The 19,832-nt window shown below is 34.4% G+C and overlaps 1 long non-coding RNA gene across 1 annotated transcript; it reads left to right on the top strand.

Annotated features, from left to right (window-relative positions):
- Positions 1-2,447: 2,447 nt before the first annotated feature.
- Positions 2,448-4,309, top strand: LOC127135670 (uncharacterized). The gene is made up of 4 exons (XR_007808642.1): positions 2,448-2,745; positions 3,543-3,610; positions 3,695-3,930; positions 4,018-4,309. It is a non-coding gene; the product is annotated as an uncharacterized LOC127135670 (long non-coding RNA).
- The last annotated feature ends 15,523 nt before the right edge of the window (positions 4,310-19,832 follow it).

The following is a 19,832-nucleotide window of genomic DNA, read 5'->3' as shown; positions in this document are numbered from 1 at the left end:
AATTTGATCCACAATGGTCAGATGACGTCAACCCAGAAGCAGAAGTGGACGTCGTTGATGAAGAAGAGGAGACCGAGATGTTGATCACATGCTGAACAACGACATTGAAAAAAATAGAGTTAGAAGTAATTTGTCTCATCTAAAGTTACTTCATTCAAACAAAAAATCAACTATGGTGTTCAAAAGTACACTGACTAAGTTGTGTCATGTAGATACATTTTTAGAACATAAAACATGCCCAAACAATGTGATTGTTTCATATATTCAAATTGATAATGTTGCCTAATCAATTCTATTTTTCAGTATTGAAGCAGGAATCCAAATGCTCTGTCATAACTAGTCCAAAGAGAACCTCGCCAGAACGGTTGACCCTGATATTATATTCTGAGCCCAATTTGAACTCCCATTTCTTACTTTTAGTTTCAGAAACACACATGTACTCATTCAGTGCAGCAGCTCTGAAGTTAAAGATAAAAATAAGAAAGAGATAAATAGTTAGTTACATTTCTTTTGAGTAGATCTCTCTATCTCAAACAACCATTTGATGAGAAACACACATGTACTCATTCGATACATCAACCATTTGATGAGAAAAAACCTTTTTTTTCCACTATGACACCAACTGTCATTAGTTTGCTTCTTATGCTCTATAGAACTCATGAATCCGTCTAGAAGGTTGAAGTTAATCTGAAGCTCAGATACTGAATGTAAGTAGTAAAAGCTTAGAAGTTTTGGCACAGTAACCTCAACCTTACATGTAAAAAAATTACAGAACAAGTACAATCTAATGAGCCGTGGGGCAGTTATCATCAACTTCTTAGGAGCCAATCGGTTATCAATCCGATGACCGATTGGCTCCTAAGAAGCTCCTAAGAAGTTGATGATAAATGCTCCACGGCTCATTAGGTTGTACCTGTTCTGTAATTTTTTACATGTAAGGTTGAGGTTTCTGTTCTAAGCTTTTACTACTTACATTCAGTACCTGAGCTCCAGATTAACTTCAACCTTCTAGACGGATTCATGAGTTCTATAGAGCATAAGAAGCAAACTAATGACAGTTGGTGTCATAGTGGAAAAAAAAGTTTTTCCTCATCAAATGGTTGATGTATCGAGACAAGCGAAATCTTATATAACTTCTTTAACTAGAATGGAGGTACATAATTATAAAGTATATATATTTTTTTGCTTGAGATAGAGAGATCTACTCAAAAGAAATAAGAAATGTAACTAACTATTTATCTCTTTCTTATTTTTATCTTTAACTTCAGAGCTGCGGAACTGCTGCACTGAATGAGTACATGTGTGTTTCTGAAACTAAAAATAAGAAATGGGAGTTCAAATTGGGCTCAGAATATAATATCAAGGTCAACCGTTCTGGCGAGGTTGTCTTTGGACTAGTTATGGCAGAGCATTTGGATTTCTGCTTCAATACTGAAAAATAGAATTGATTAGGCAACATTATCAATTTGAATATATGAAACAATCACATTGTTTGACACGTTTTATGTTTTTAAAATGTATCTACATGAGACAACTTAGTCAGTGTATTTTTGAACACCATAGTTGATTTTTTGTTTGGGTGAAGTAACTTTAGATGAGACAAATTACTTCTAACTCTATTTTTTTTCCATTACTTTCTTATTTCCTCGAAATTTTGATCATCTTCTTTTGTATAATTTTTAAGAGTTTTTTAAATTCACCAAGAACATACCATTAAACTTAGGATTTTCCAATTCAAACGTAGGTGTTCTGGGATTAATTTCCACGAGAACCTATTTAATTCATCATGATAAGATTTGAAAATCAGAAAATGAACGTAGGTGTTCTGGGATAAATTTCCACGAGAACCTATTATGTATGATGCATGATATGTATGTTTATATACACGTGTATGAGATACACAAATATGGTCCCATTCATTTTTCCCTACGCCGTATAAACCATCATTACCGACTTCCGAGAAAACTATATAAAACAGAGCTTAAACCTTAAACCCTGCACGGCTGAACACCTCACCCCACCTCAAGCTTTTCTCCGACGGAGCCTTTGAATATCATCCAACTCTCCAATTCTCCAGCTTCAATCATCCTCTACGCGAACTCAAACACCGAATTTCATCTAACAGAAGAAATTTATCTTTGTTTAATTTTCGATTTTGTTTTTATATATACACTAATCTATTAACAGTTCAATCTTGTTAGAAAAGTGTTTTCAGCTTCAAATGTCGATTGACGGGAATTTCAGCGTTCATTCTTCGCTTCAGAGATTGCTTGTTCGTTGTCCAAAGCTTCAATCAGTTCCTCAGATTGATTCGTTAGCACAGAAGGCATAGCTTTATTTTTTCTTTTTTCTTTTGTATATGTATATAAGTTCAAGTGCTTAATTAATGTAATTATTTGTAAAATGAAAATTTGAATTCATGCAATTCAACCTCAGCGACACTGGACTCGATACTGACACATACTCACATTTTTTCTAGAGAGGTGTCATTAGTACATAGAATTCAACTACTATCATAATTTTTTTTTTGATACCTTAATCCAAACACTACTTTAAATACACATGAGCATTTACGATTTAATATAATACTGTGGATGATGCTATGGAAATTGACTCCGACATTGTCTTGGATGATGTTGCCAATGTTGTAGAGTACTGTGTCGGACGGGGAATGGGTCTTGATCTTCATGAGCATGCTTGTTTTGCCTTCTGCCGTACTCTTGAAATGGGTCTTGTACCGCTGAGGTTGGTATATTTCTTTTAAAATGTTGGTAGTATGAGCCATGTATACGGGACCTTTTAGCTCTTTTTGATTGAGTGGAAAAATTGTTAGTAGTGTTAATTATTGTCATAGTAAATTAGGATTTTAAAATAGACTCTTGTAATAATTAAACACTTTTTATTTGAAGTTTTAATAGTTACTTCTTTTGTTTCCTAAATGCTTATGCAGTGTTTGTATATTGCAATTACATGGAAAATTTATATTTAAAATACGAATATATAGATATCTGCATACGCCTGCCTGTGGGGAACTGGAGAGAGATTAATCGCATGATTATTTTTGTTTTCCATTTCTATTTCTATATTTCATCTCTGTACCTTCTCTTAGGAAGATATAATATATTTTTTGGCTACATAATCCAATGCGTAGTGTACAGCGTCCATACATGAGTGTATGGATAGTATTTATATTTATTTGTAATAATTCTTCCATTTTAGCATTGTGAAGAAAACTACTTATAAAAAGAAAAGAATAGTGATGATTATTATCAACAATTGAACCTTGGTAATAGTTTTCCTTATATATTTGGAAATTTATATTATAATATGCTGGCTCTTTTTGAAGGCCATATACTTGTATTAATTCTAATTTTTGAAGCTCTACTGCATACCCTTTTCATAATGGTTAAGATTTGTTGCTTATTTAAAATTTCTAATAATCCGAATACAGTATTTATAGTGATCTGAATATACCATTTCTTAATTAATTTGTTATTTGTTAGTAAGTTACAAAATTGTGATTTAATTTGCTCTTTGTGCAGTTCTGTATTAAAGCTATTTCAATTTTGCACCTTCTCCGATTGAAAGATTTTCAGGGGAGCAAGTTATGGTCAGTACATCTGTGATTTTTTTTTTGAGAAAGAGGGTTGAGATATGCTTCTGTGTATTACCCAGTAATATTCTCTCTTTTCAGGTTGAGCCCCATGGATTGCATGTTGCTCGCATATCATACCGCTTCCTTCTTTTGAAACCTGAAAAATTCTCAAAGCTTTGGGACTGGTCTTGTTTTCTAGAACCCTTAAAAAAGCCTTGCGAATCAGATCTGATATGGTGTAGGTTTCATATATTAAAAGTTGTGTTCAAATTAGGTTCAAGAGCTAGTGAAAGCTCGAATATTGAAGCTCAGGAAGTATCTGTCTGTTTATCGCGGTCAGTATTGTATGATTCTTTTTGCTTTGATGTTGTATTCAAAATGCAATGCATGTTCAATGACAATCTTCAACTTGCCTTATTCAGCTGGGAAGAGTTTTGTGGGGACACAACAATAGAGAGAGCTGGTTGGTTGGTTGAACCAACAGCAGACTACATGTCTGATTCTCCTAATAGAAACATGGATTTCAATCAAGAGAACTGTTTAAATTCTTTAAGATGTAATTATCATCCTGTTGGTTCGCCAAAGGTACACGAGGTGCAACCGCCTCTTAGGACCAAAAGAGCTGTCACAAGGTACACCTTGTGTAATTTTACTCAGTAGTATAACTTAAACACCGTCCAACTGCTTCCAATTATACTGTTTGAACTTTCTTAAATGCTCCTTTTTATGATTTTACTTTTTTTTAGTTGTAGCTTTTCTTTGCACATTTCATTTTAATTACCATTTAATTTTTGATATCTTGTATATAATTTTAGGGATGATATATCTGTAAGTTATACATTTGTATTGACATGAGCTGTAAAGAAAAGTTATGAAAGAGTTCTACTAGTTGCAAGTCAGAAGTGGCCGGTTCTTTTATACGGTTCCTCTGGTTCTGGAAAATCTACTCTTATAGTTAAGTTGGCTGAGGATAGTTGAAATTCTGGTATCAGATATAAGATGTCGAAGGTAATGTCACGACACTAATATCTGTTAACACACAATGGATAAAAAATACAAAATGGTAAAGCGAATAACACAAGCAATTGTTAATGCAGTTCGGTGCAACTCACCTACGTCTGGGGGCTACCAAGCCAGGAAGGAAATTCACTAAAATAGAATTAGTTCAAAGATTCTCCGTACATTTCAACAAGTTAAAGTCTTTCTCACCTAATCTCTACCCGTGCAATTTTTACTTAAGCACTCTTAGATATGAGAACCCACTCACTTCCCTACAATCACACATCAATGATTTTAAACAACAATCCCTTGTGAAAAGAAAATACTTTTCAATTACACACTTTTGATTTTACTTCACAGTTTCAATCAAGAAGACACACTCTTGATCTTGCTTCACAGCTTTGATCAAGAAGACACACACTCTTGCTTAACAACTTTAGAGTGACAAATTACAACCATAAATCAATCCAATTCAATCATCAATGGATGACTTGAATGACCTACAAGTCTTACGACTAAACAGACACAAACCCTAGCTCTCTCTATTTTCCCTCAGTCTTGGTTGTGTGTACAAACAGGTTTTCTAAGTCCCTTTTTATAGAAGCATCCAGCTGGGCTTGGACATCTGAAAACCCTAAATCTATTTTCCAATCAAATCTTTTAATAACAGCTGTATAGATCTCCTTGGAAAATAAGTAAATCTGGCTGTAATCCATGATTGAATGTGCCAGCTAGCCATATCTTCAATCATACAAAGATTGCCATTAATTGTGCAATCACAAAACACCAGACATTCATACTGAATGTTTTGTGTACAGGATGTCATGACATCGAGTCTGACATCCTGGAAAAATCCTGCATAATCCTATAATTCCTTTTATAACTTCCAGCAGGTACAGCCATATCAGATGTCATGACCTTGTGTATGTCATCTGAAACAATCCTGCATGAACATGTCTTTCAATTAAGTTCCAGCAGGTACATCCAATATCAGAAGCCATGACATTGTATGTGGCATTCTGAAACAATCCTGCTTGCATATGTTCTTGAACTCCAGCAGGTACATAGGATATCTCATGTTAAGACATCACACATAATATCTTATGAACACTCTTTGTTTTACCAAAATTGTTGCCAACACTTAGAATCAACAATAGTCATAACCAAGGTACATTATAAAATTTACCTTTTAACTTTAGTAGTTTCTATTTCTTGTTTGCTCATGGCTTTAATTCGACTGAGTATGTCTAGTTGGAAGATCATATCTCTTAGATTTACTTTTCCTTTTGTTTCCTCAATTTTTGAAGGCTAGCTAGTCATGATATCTTTCACCAAAATGATAATAATGTCTGTCTTTGTACACATGCTATGGTGGAATTGGTTCAAACTCGTTTTTTTTTTAAATTCTCAGTCAAATAAAATTCAAATACAGATAACAGAAAAAAATAGGTTGTAAGCAGATGCGCTATCCTCTTAACCACCTTAAGTATTTTTTTTTTCTTTCTGGAAACTATTCTTCATTTTGTGAATTCACGGTGCAATAAAAAGGTGTGGAATGCTCATGGTCTTTCTTACGGGGTTTCTCTAACAGATATGCTGAGGGCGTGAGGAGTTGAAATTTTTTCACTACTTTCTCCTTTTTAATGCTTGTTTTCATCTTTAATGTCTTGTTCTTTTTCATGAAACGTCAATTGATATCATTACGGTTGTTTTAAAAACCCATGATAATTAATTAATAACGTTTAGTTAGTTAGTTAGGTAGGTAGGTAGGTAGCAAAACCTATTAAAACAAAATAAAGGAACAACAAACACTCTTCTAAGAAAAAAATAACCAAAAATTGATTCTAAAATCTTCTTTCATGTTTTAACATTTATTTTGATATCCCAGTTTGTATTTCCATATTTATAAATATATTATTTTTTAGTTAAAATTAGACTATTTTCTTTTGTTGTGCTAATATTATTATCTATATTAGAATTTTTATAATAAATAATATCTATCATAAATGAAATTTTATTTTATTTCAACAATTTTTATTTACTATCCGCTCGATTCTTTGAATTTTTTACAAAAATAATCCACTTTTTCAAGGAAATTCCCAAAATATCCCTAGTTTTAAAAAATTTCTCAAATTACCCCATTTTTAGGAGGAGACGCCAAATCAATTGACGACTCCTCTTAAATACTTGAATGGAGGCGTCAATTGGATTGGCTAGGACAGGTGTCCTAGCCAATTGAATTGACGCCCATGTGTATAGGAGGCGTCAATTGGATTGACACCTAAAATGCAATTTTTTTTAATAAATGGTATACATGATAGATAAATTTGAAATAGGACCAATTGATATTAATAAAATTTGTCTTTTACATAAAAATAAGCCTAATGGTGATGACCGGGATCACCTAACCGACCTTCGGTCCCATATCCTTTAGCTTCCCTAACCCGTGGTCCTAACCCACGTTGATGATTCAGTACCGGTGTTTGAGCATCTGAGGGGTCAGGAGCGTCACTACCAACTACAGAAAAAGGCCTGTTGAGGTAGTCAGAAAATTCGGCATAGTCTTTAGTATGCATCGATGCTGTACCGCCGTAGCTGAGCTCATGATCCATGCCAGAGAAGTTGGGTTGTGGTTGACTCATTGATGTGCGATCGGGACGGTTGAAGGTAGACATGGGTGTGAACGATGCGTCGAGGAAATATTGGAAAGGTTGTTGGGGTGTTTGGTAGAGATATGGTTGTTGGATGTTTTGGTTTTGTGAGGTTTGGGCTTCTTGGCTATGGTAGGAGGAGGGGCGATTGGTGTTGAATGATCGTTGGGTGTTCTGGATAAGGCGACTTTGGTAGGGTGATGGGGTGGGTGCGAAGCGATGTTGGATCTCAGGTTGATGGTCAATTTTTCGGTGGTGGTATGGAGTATGTTTTTGGTATTGGGTTGGGTGTATGTCATGTTTTGGTTGTATGTTTGTGTGTTGGTTGAACGGAACGTTTGACGGACAGGGGGTTGTGTGTATCCGGTCGGACACTGTTTTTGGGGGGTTTGATGTTGAGGTGTCAGGTGTGTAAGTCATCTGGCGTGGGTCGTACAAGTACATATCCTCGACGATGAACTGAAAAACAACCGATCTGTACTAAGCCATATAAGTACGACTTGGTTTTTCTTCAGTTGGCATGACTGCGTCAGTTAAGACATGGTCATGGCGGTGCTTTCATTTGCGACACTCCGATCTTGCGAAACTTTGCCATGGATTGAAGTTCCATTGATCGTTAACTTTGCGCATATGCCATTCTCCTAGGCTAGCTAGGGGATCTGGGATCTTTTGGGACATATCGAATTGCAACTTCACACGATCATTGTTGTGCATCTCCACAATTGTGAACCGTATTATCGGTGTCCATGCAGTTCATACGGCCCCGTCTTCAGCGTTGACCTCATGATCATGATCCAAATTAAGACATGGACGCCAAATGAACTGAAATGTGAAAGAAGATAGGATTATAATCTAGGTAGAAGAAGTTAACAAAATATAACAAAATAATTAAGTTATTATCCTTAGGTACGTCGATCGAAGGTGATCCAACAGATTGCGATACTGATTAATACAGTGTCTTGGACATCTGTTGTAACTCATACCACGTGCAGACCATCTATACATAAAAGTAAAAAAATATTAGTTAGAGATAATAATCTTTAAAGAAGTAAGTAAAGATATAGCAATTTAAACAACTTACTTTTGTGCATACGGAAATGTGAAAGAGTTGTTGTTGACGGGTGCTAGGGACGGTAGTCTTGACCAACCCTATGCTTATAGCAAAACAATACATCCAAAAAATGTAGATGTGTCTTTGTGTGAGTTTTTGCACAAGGAGCTATAGAGATAAGCTAGACAAGCAAATCCCCAATTGTAACTTCCTATTCTATCTACATGTCTAAGTAAAGGTAAATACATAATATGCATGCTAAAACCACTACCTTCGGGAAATAAAAACGAGCCAATGAACAGCATAATGTAACACCTAGTTTTTATTATTCGAGCATCTTCGGTAGAATGCTCATCTAAGTATAAACTATTATAGTACGACTTAAGGTGTGAAAGTAGTATACCTTGACCTCTTGCTTTATCATCTAACAAATCAGTCTCCAAGAGATCCATGAAAATTGAATTTGCATGGTTGGTTTTACCATTAACAGCTTTACCTTCAATGGGCAGTCCCAAAAGCATGTAGATGTCTTCTAACGTCACGGTACACTCACCGGTTGGGAACCAAAATGTGTGTGTCTCTGGTCGCCATCTTTCGCATAAAGTTAGAATGAATTTGTTATCTACGGACCAAGACAAAATCTTGCTTATATGACAAAAACCGGCGAGTTCAACATAAGGTTGAATCATCGGGTCAATATGGACATATTCGTGGACCCGAGTCCGGAACCTTGATACATCCTATAAAAGAAAGAACAAAAAACTTGACTAAGTTGGTATGTTAAAATAAAAGGGGGTTGGTGAAGATGAAAAAAAAAACTTACATATGTTGCGATGTTTGCAACCGTTCCTCTATGTGATTCGTCCATTGTGAGGATAAACATTTTGTCGGGGGGTTGGTGCAGATGAAACTGTAGAAGAAGTATTGTAGAAGAAGTAGTGAGAGTGATGGTGTGGAAAAAGTGTTGATGGAGTGGATTTATTTATAGGCAAATGAATGGAAGCATGAAAAGTTGTGCTTGCATGGTGTCTCCAATTGAATTGGCGACCATGTACAACTTTTAAGAGGTGTCTCCATTCAAATTGGCGCCTCCATAGGGACATGCATGCAAGACCTAGACCTAGGTCTGATTGCTTGGTTTCGGGGTCTGCATGGATGCTTTGACAAGGTGTCTCCAAATGGATTGGCGCCAATGTGTAAGGAATGAATGAGGGCGCCAATCCAATTGGAGTGTGTGCCTGCATGTCTTACACGTGACCGTCCTCTCTCTTGCATGTTGAACATGTCACTTCTTAGTAGCTTGCATGGTTGGCACATCATTTCGGAGTAGCTTGCATGTGCGACACGTCACTTCGAACTAGCTAGCATGTGAGACACTTCTCTCTTCTATCTAAGTGTCTTACTATCAACATCCAAGACACTTCACTGATATTCATCTGCAGCAAGAAAATAGTTTTCATCTGCACAATGTAGTCTTCACCAAAATACAGTGTCAAGGTTCACTGCAACTGTGAAACATACGAGTCTGATTTATATGGTTTTTGTTTTCGAAACACTGATACCATTAGACTCACAATAAAGAGAAATGCAATCTTATTGCATTTGAAAAAAAGAATACAATCCTGTATAGGATCGGGTATTGTGTCAAAGATCACGTATCAAAATCCAATATTTTTTGAGAATAGTCAATGCAAGTTTTCCCCCCTTAAGGTACGAGACGATGAAGATGTTGAATACATGTTTGTTAGTCATGAACATTCAGGCTGCAACTGTATTGAGTTGTACATTACTCTTCAACCATGTATACCATCTCAGTAGTCTCAAATAACCTGTCAGGATGAATCTGGTGAATTTGATCCACAATGGTCAGATGACGTCAACCCAGAAGCAGTTGATGAAGAAGAAGAGGAGACCGAGATACAAGTTGATCACATGCTGAACAACGACATTGAAAAAAATAGAGTTAGAAGTAATTTGTCTCATCTAAAGTTACTTCACCCAAACAAAAAATCAACTATGGTGTTCAAAAGTACACTGTGACTAAGTTGTCTCATGTAGATACATTTTAAGAACATAAAACGTGCCCAAACAATGTGATTGTTTCATATATTCAAATTGATAATGTTGCCTAATCAATTCTATTTTTCAGTACTGAAGCAGGAATCCAAATGCTCTGCCATAACTAGTCCAAAGAGAACCTAGCCAGAACGGTTGACCTTGATATTATATTCTGAGCCCAATTTGAACTCCCATTTCTTACTTTTAGTTTCAGAAACACACATGTACTCATTCAGTGCAGCAGCTCCGCAACTCTGAAGTTAAAGATAAAAATAAGAAAGAGATAAATAGTTAGTTACATTCCTTTTGAGTAGATCTCTCTATCTCAAACAAAAATGTATATATACTTTATAATTATGTACCTCCATTCTAGTTAAGGAAGTTATATAAGACTCCGTTTGTCTACATCAACCATTTGATGAGGAAAAACCTTTTTTTTCCACTATGACACCAACTTTCATTAGTTTGCTTCTTATGCTCTATAGAACTCATGAATCTGTCTAGAAGGTTGAAGTTAATCTGGAGCTCAGGTACTGAATGTAAGTAGTAAAAGCTTAGAAGTTTCGGCACTGATGACCGATTGGCTCCTAAGAAGTTGATGATAACTGCCCCACGGCCCATTAGGTTGTACCTGTTTTGTAATTTTTTTACATGTAAGGTTGAGGTTACTATGCCGAAACTTCTAAGCTTTTACTACTTACATTCAGTACTTGAGCTCCAGATTAACTTCAACCTTTTAGACGGATTCATGAGTTCTATAGAGCATAAGAATCAAACTAATGACACCAACAGTTGATGTCATAGTGAAAAAAAAGTTTTTCCTCATCAGATGGTTGATGTATCGAGACAAGCGGAGTCTTATATAACTTCCTTAACTAGAATGGAGGTAAATAATTATAAAGTATATATATATATTTTTTGTTTGAGATAGAGAGATCTACTCAAAAGAAATATAACTAACTATTTATCTCTTTCTTATTTTTATCTTTAACTTCGGAGCTGCTGCATTGAATGAGTACATGCGTGTTTCTGAAACTAAAAATAAGAAATGGGAGTTCAAATTGGGCTCAGAATATAATATCAAGGTCAACCGTTCTAGCGAGGTTCTCTTTGGACTAATTATGGCAGAACATTTGGATTCCTGCTTCAATACTGAAAAGTAGAATTGATTAGGCAACATTATCAATTTGAATATATGAAACAATCCCATTGTTTGACACTTTTTATGTTCTTAAAATGTATCTACATGAGACAACTTAGTCAGTGTACTTTTGAAGACATTTTTTGTTTGGGTGAAGTAACTTTAGATGAGACAAATTACTTCTAACTCTATTTTTTTTGTATAGTTTTTAAGAGTTTTTTAAACTCACCAAACTTAGGATTTTCCAATTCGAACGTAGGTGTTCTGGGATAAATTTCCACGAGAACCTATTTAATTCATCATGATAAGATTTGAAAATCAGAAAATGAACGTAGGTGTTCTGGGATAAATTTCCACGAGAACCTATTATGTATGATGCATGATCTGTATGTTTATATACATGTGTATGAGATACACAAGTATGTGAGTGTATGAGATACACAAATATGGTCCCATTCATTTTTCCTACGTCGTATAAACCATCATTACCGACTTCCGAGAAAACTATATAAAACAGAGCTTAAACCCTAAACCCTGCACAGCTGAACACCTCACCTCACCTCAAGCTTTTCTCCGATGGAGCCTTTGAATATCATCAAACTCTCCAATTCTCCAGCTTCAATCATCCTCTACGCGAACTCAAACACCGAATTTCATTTCATCTAACAGAAGAAATTTATCTTTGTTTTAATTTTCGATTTTGTTTTTATATATACATTAATCGATTAACAGTTCAATCTTGTTAGAAAAGTGTTTTCAGCTTCAAATGTCGATTGACGGGAGTTTCAGCGTTCATTCCTCGCTTCGGAGATTGCTTGATCGTGTTGTCCAAAGCTTCAATCAGTTCCTCAGATTGATTCGTTAGCACAGAAGGCATAGCTTTATTTTTTCTTTTTTCTTTTGTATATGTATATAAGTTAAAGTGCTTAATTAATGTAATTATTTGTAAAATGAAAATTTGAGTTCATGCAATTCATTCTCAACGACACTGGATTCTATACCGACACATACTCACATTTTTTCTAGAGGTGTCATTAGTACATAGAATTCAACTACTATCATTTTTTTTTATTCCTTAATCCAAACACTGCTCTAAATACACATGAGCATTTACAATTTAATATAAGCTGTTATTAGTATGGAACTTTTATTTGCTTAAATTTTGTATTTATTTTAGTTTATTTTAAATTTTGTATGAGCCATTTATACGGTACCTTTTAGCTCTTTTTGATTGAGTGGAAAAATTGTTAGCAGTGTTAATTATTGTCATAGTAAATTAGGATTTTAAAATAGACTCTTGTAATAATTAAACACTTTTATTTGAAGTTTTAATAGTTACTTCTTTTGTTTCCTAAATGATTATGCAGTGTTTGTATATTGCAATTACATGGAAAATTTATATTTAAAATACGAAAATATAGATATCTGCATAGGCCTGCCTGTGGGGAGTTGGAGAGAGATTGATTAATCGCATGATTATTTTTGTTTTCCATTTCTATTTCTTTTATTAACAATTCTAGTATATGATACCACACTAACTATTTCAATTAACTAACTACTTGTGATAATTGTTTTAATAAATTGACTAACCAAAGGTTTTGCTAACATTCATTCATGAACTCAACAACAAAATTATACACCAACAACTTTAACAATTAATTAACTACTAACATGCTAACATGTCCAATATCATAATTCAACTACAAACAATTTTCAAACATTAGTAGTTCTAACAGTTTTCAAATATACAATTGACAACAGTCAAGAATAAGTCACAAAAAATTGCACTATAATAGGGCATCATTAACAAATTGCAACAACAATTCCTCTTCATTAAATTCATAATTTCAAGCAATAACAATCCATAAAAGAGTTTCATAACTAATTCTGAACTTGCAGTACATACATCAACTTGTTCTCATTAGTCATAACATGGCAAAGCATTCATTTAATTACACTCACTAACATTTCTACCCTAGCATGAACTAACTTAACACTAGAACTCACATTAGTTCATTCATTTTAAAACTAACAACTCCCTACATACAATTAAACTAACAATTAACTAAGACATGTAACCCTAATTTGACAGCAACTAACTCATATTCATCCTTCACAAAATTCGAGCTACAACTAACAAACTGAAGATTATTTGATTCAGAAGCTTATAACCGATTGTAACGTTTCCTTTTAACAGAGTTAGTCATCCTAACAAACTTCTACTTAGAAATTTAACTAGAGCTAACTGTGCCCTAACCACTGACCGAATTTTCCAATTCAGTTACTCAATCCAAGCTATATATATTCATCATCACCATTCAATCATCGGCATTGATGAACCTCTCTATGAATCAGCACTCACAATCACATTCATTTGGCACTCAGAATCGAATCTCTCTCTCACTCAAAATCGAATCGCTCTCCATTACTCTACTCCCATCATACACACACATAACAACAACAACAAGCAATCACAGTTTGTATCCTACAGACTATACGTTGAAAAAGAAAAAGAAGATAGCAAAAGTTAAGCAAGGTTGAAGCGATTACCTCTCTAAAGTTTCTCTGGAGTTCTTGTTTGGCTTCATCTTCTTCAACTCCTATGACTCCCGGGCCATTCTCCACCTCATAGGTGAGCTCCTTGTTTTCTTCATTAATTCATGTTGATACTATTACCATCATGTAGAATCAGACTCAAGAAATCAAAGCCTTAACGCTTTAGGCTTTGATTCCTTCTCTGCGTCGTTTAATTTCGGTTTGGATTTTTAGGGTTCTTGAGGTGTTAGCTTCGATTTGAGGAATATAGTAAGAATTAGAGGAAATTAAAGTGAGATTGAGGGAAAATGAGGTTGGGCGAGCATCAGTGGCGGAGCCAGATAAATTTTTTTGGGATGACCGCTAACGTAAAATAAAGATTATAAATAAAATGTAAATAGTATTTTAAATAAAACATTAAAGTTAAAATGAATACACAGTTAATTACTACAAATTTAAATTACATGACTTAAAACTACCTTAAAATAATGCTTTACGCGTTCCGAGTGACTTGAAACCGTCAATAATTGACTCCGAACTAATGCTTGCACTAATCTCCCTTTCAATATATACTGTCATGCTATCTCCAAGAAACCCATCATCCATCTTGTTTCTCAACTTAGTCTTAATAACTTTCATTGCTGAAAAAGACCTCTTAGTTGTGGCCGTAGAAACAGGAAAAGTCATGATAAGACGAAGTAGTCTATCAATCAAGAAGTAAGTTTCAGCCTGTCCAGATGCAACCAAACATGAACATAGTTTTTGAATAGTTGATAAATTATTCAAGTTTGATGCTTGACGAGCAACAAATAGAAAATGTTGGAGTTGAAATTGCAAATTATTCTTCTCTTGATCACTAAAATCCATAGGATAATATTTTTCAACTAAAGAACAAATAGTATCAATGCTAAAAGCTTTATATCCATCCTTAGGAGATAAAGAACAAGAAAGAGTTAACAAATCCATTGCCTGCTCACTGAATATGCTATTCAACTCTTGTAACTGTTTGTCAATGGTAGTGAAAAAGATTTCAACTTTAAAGTAATGTTGAATTGTGACTTGATTCTCTTCAAGACGGGAGCGTCCAAATCTTGTTGTTGAATGAACATCATTAAGATCATGAATCTCAATACCATGCTTTTCACAAAAAGATACCACTTTAGTAAACAATATATCCCAACCATTTTCTCTCAAACCTTGAATAAGATGTTTTGTTGAACGAACCAAGTTCATAGCATTAACTACATCTTGATTTTTTTTGTAAGGCTTGACAAATCATATCTGTTATTCCCATGATTTCTTTCATCAAGTGCAAAATAAATATAAAATCAAATGCTTTCAAGTAATTGTAACAACTATCTGCATCCCCACGTGTAGCATAACTCCCTTTATCTTTTGCAATTTTTTTTAAAACTAAACAAGTTGCTTCATACATGTTTATCAAGCTAGAAATTGAATCGTAATGTGATCCCCAACGAGTATCTCCAGCTCGTTTCAATGTACCAACTTGATTTGCACCTTTACCAGTTACAATTTCATCAATCTCTAACAAATAAGCAATTTCTTCTAATTGGGCAGCTTGTAACTCATCATGATGCTTTGTAGAAGAACAAACAACATTCATAACAAAGATCAGCTTGTAACTCATCATGATGTTTGACTTCTCTTGATGATGTAACTAATGCAAGTTGCAGTCGATGAGCAAAACAATGAACATAGTATGCATAAGGACAATCCTTCATAAAGAGGGTTTGTAAACCATTCCATTCTCCTCTCATATTGCTAGCACCATCATACCCTTGGTCACGAATGTTAGAAACATCAAGGTTATGTCGAGAAAGTATATCACATATTGCTTCCTTAAGAGTTAAAGATGTGGTGTCTTTAACATGTGCTACATCAAAAAATCTCTCTTGTATTAAACCAACTTTATCAACAAATCTTAATACAAGAGCCATTTGTTCCTTTTTTTAACTCATCACGAGCTTCATCAACAACGATACAAAATTTAGAATCACCAATTTCCTCACGAATACTCTTTTTCACCCTACTAGAAAGAATTTGCAAGAGCTCTTTTTGAATTTGATGTGAAGTATACTTGCAATTTTGTGGAGCATTTTCCAACACAACTTTTGCAACTTCATCATTGTAGGATGCTAAAAGTTTCAATAACTCAAGAAAGTTACCTTGATTTCTTGATTTGCTACTTTCGTCGTGACCCCTAAAAGCATAAGCTTGTAGTGTTAACCAACGAACAATGTCAATTGAAGTCTTGAGTCGTAACCGATTATTCATTCTTTGACTTGAACTTTGCACTTGAATAACATTTCTAATATGACCATATTGATTCAACAAGTCTTGACAAGCTTTCATTGCATTGTTGTGTGGTGAGTAAGGATCCTTCCCTATGTGTTTAAGAAAGGAACAATGTTTTCCATTCCTAACTTTCTTCCAATTTCTAAAACCCATAGAAATAAAGACAAGTGATCCGGGACGTCCACTTAGTTTTTTGCTAAAAAGGTAACATGGTAAGCAATATGCGGCATCTTCAGATGGTGAATATTCTAACCATGATGGAAATATGCTAAACCAAGTATGTTGAAACCTTCTCGGATGATCCTCGTTACCGGACAAAGGATAGTTTTCTAAATGAATTTGATATGGACCCCATTTTAGATAAGCTCTTCGTATTGCATCCACTTGATTTGGTGGATATTGCCAAAGCGGATGACGCTTTCCAGGATCGCGTTCCAAAGAATTTTCAAAACCATGATGCTCTTCAATTGTTGGATTCTCAAGAACTGTTTTAAATTCGGATGTCGGGATTATAATTTCTTCATCTCTCTCTTCTTTTACAATTTCACATGCTTTCCTTTTGAAAAAAGAATCAATTTTCCTATTATTCATCTTTACTCTTCCTATAATATCATATCAGATCCAAAAATCAATTTAGAGAACATAAAAATTAAAAGAGAAAAAAAATAATAAACTTAATTAATCAACTTTAATCCGTTTTCAAATACCGGTAACTTCACTATTAGAAATTAGCAGCAACAATGATTAAATAAACCTTATTACAGTGTATAACTATATTTGTAAATTACAGTGTTATGAATTGGCTTAATAAATCTCATATAGATTATTTTAACACATCAAGAAAGAAGAACCCTAAAAATCTCAAAAACACAAATCAAGCAATCACTTTAATTTGTTACTTTTTATAAAAGAAGAATGAATAAAGTTTTTTACCTGTTAGATGCCGATCACTTTAATCTGTTCCGGTTCCGGTGCCGGTAGCAAACCCATATGAGAAAGAAAGGAAAGGTAAGAGCTTTTTACCTTATCTGTATTTTAACCTAACTTTGAATGAAAAAGAAAAAATAAAAATTAATTTTAATTTAAAATAAGGATGTTTTAGTAATTTAATATATATGAATTAAAAAATAAAATAAAAAGTTGAGGGGTGGCCGTGGCCTTCCCACGTCCCCCCTCAGTTCTGCCGTTGGCGAGCATTCCAATGCTAATTTGGTGGTGTTTGTACCTCCGCCGCCGCCGAAGGCGATTCTCGGCGCGACGAAGTTTTTGGCCTTAGCTTGAAGGGAATAACGCGTTTGACTTAAAGTGTTTTTAAAATGTGTTATGATCTTCTCTGTTTGGACTCATAAGCCCTTGGCCCAAACTTTTGTTTGCTATGCGCGCCCTCTAATGGACTCTACACCTCCCTCTGTTTGCTCCATTAACAAACCCTTTGGGCTCACACTCTTTTGGCCCAAGCAGATTACTATCCATACACCCATGTTCACTAGCTGCACCCCCAACTTATAGTTTTTCCTCTTTTTACCATTTTTTAATATTTTTTTATTTGTTTATGTTGTTTGGCATTTTTAATACACTTTAGTACACATTTAGCTCTTTTTAATCGATGATTAATACTTTGTTTTTTTAACATCTTATTTTGATATGAACATGCTTTGAAAATTTATTCCATTTTAGTTAATTTTAATCCACCTCTTAAAAAATAAAATAATAATAATACACATTAATTTAGAAATTAATCATTATTGTTCTCTTAATTTTCATTTACATTGTAAAAAAATAACAAACATGTTCATATTAGATTAGTTTTAATTTTAGGAATTAACATGCATGATAACACTTTTAATTCCTATACGACTTTAGACTAAAATTCATGTGCCTGTGACTCATAGCTTGATCTTTACCCCTGATTGATGCATTGATCAAAGTTTTCTTTGAACAATTAGTCTCTTGACATTTATCTGATTACCATATCTAGTCAAGTGATAACAAATCTTTTGATCACTTGATGGATTAGATTCCTACATTTGTACCACCATGGATCTTAAATTCAAGACAACATCATACAAGACATCAATACTGGACCATTGCTTCATTATTCAAGTTTAACGAAAAGATTCTCCTGTTAATACTTGTCAGTTGGGATACGAAATATATGCCACAAGCCTTAAGTAATAGAGAGCGAATGAGAGAGGGTATTCCTATCCTCATTCTGAATATCTTTGGATACGAGACACCTGATCCAGTTGTTCAAAGTATTCACCTTTACTCATAAACTCTACTGCAATTCAAATCAAATAACCGTCAAGTCTTCTTCCCCACATCCAACATCATTCCACAAGACCTCTACATTGGCACTACACTAGACTACTCAAGTTCAAGACTCGACTTTCAAGACTCTGAAGAAAGAAAGGACATCAAGACCTTGATCATTACTAAGCTTCACCCATTTTCTTTTCCTTATCCATTTAAGGCTAAAATCTTTTTGTAAATAAATTAAAAAACACTTAAAAATACGATTTGAAATTGTATGCCATGAGCCTTAAGAAATGGAGAAGAAATATAAAGAAGTATTCATACCCTTATTTTGAATATCTTTGGATACAGGACGCTTGACCCATTCATAGGCTTTGGTGCAATTCAAATCAAGATAATCTTTTCTTAACTAAAATCAATCACAACCCATCAAACTCAATTTTCCGCCTTAGGGCATTCCAAAATCTTTCAAAAGGACATGTTATTTATGTTCTACCTCAATACAAAAAACGCTTAAGCCTCTCATGTGCGAGCATATAAGAAATGCTTAACTACTAGAATCAGATCCAAGCACATCCATTCTACGACAAACAAATAAACACTTAAGTCTCTCATGCACGAGTATACAAGCAACGTTTAATTGATAGAATGTGAACATTAATATCGTTCAATAAAATCAACCAACAGATCCGTATTTTCTACCACGAATTACGGATCTTTGATTTTCTCATTGCACTATGAGAATACATAGGCACATGATTTCAAAATCTTAGTGAGCACACTAATTAATAAACTTATTTCCCCCCTTTAATCATTTGCAAGTAACCTTTAGATAGTAACACCCATATACGCAAAGAACAATCAAAATGGTTCCTGTTGAGTACAACAAATGTGAGAGATGCTAATACCTTCCCATTGCATAAACGACTTCCTTACCCTATCTCTCTTCCTTGGGTATTATCGATATTTTCCCTTTCTTTCAAGAATAAATAAAGTTCGGTCGAAACTTTATTGTATCTTCGAGCATGCGATGCACTCAAATATTTTCACGACGCGATTTCTATCTCAAAGGAGGCCTTAGATTTAAACATGGTACGATTATAAATATCATGTCATCACAGTTTAGAAAAGGGGGACAATAAGACAGAAAACAAACATATACATGATCTTCTCACCCCACATGAGCTAGCTCTCAACCTCACAACTACCTTAAAGCCTCTGACATTCCTT

This window comes from Lathyrus oleraceus, chromosome 4 (genome assembly GCF_024323335.1).
Source record: "Lathyrus oleraceus cultivar Zhongwan6 chromosome 4, CAAS_Psat_ZW6_1.0, whole genome shotgun sequence".
In the NCBI taxonomy this organism is placed as follows: domain Eukaryota; kingdom Viridiplantae; phylum Streptophyta; class Magnoliopsida; order Fabales; family Fabaceae; genus Lathyrus; species Lathyrus oleraceus.
The sequence above is the reverse complement of the archived record's forward strand: the minus strand, read 5'-3'. Positions and strand labels throughout refer to the sequence as shown.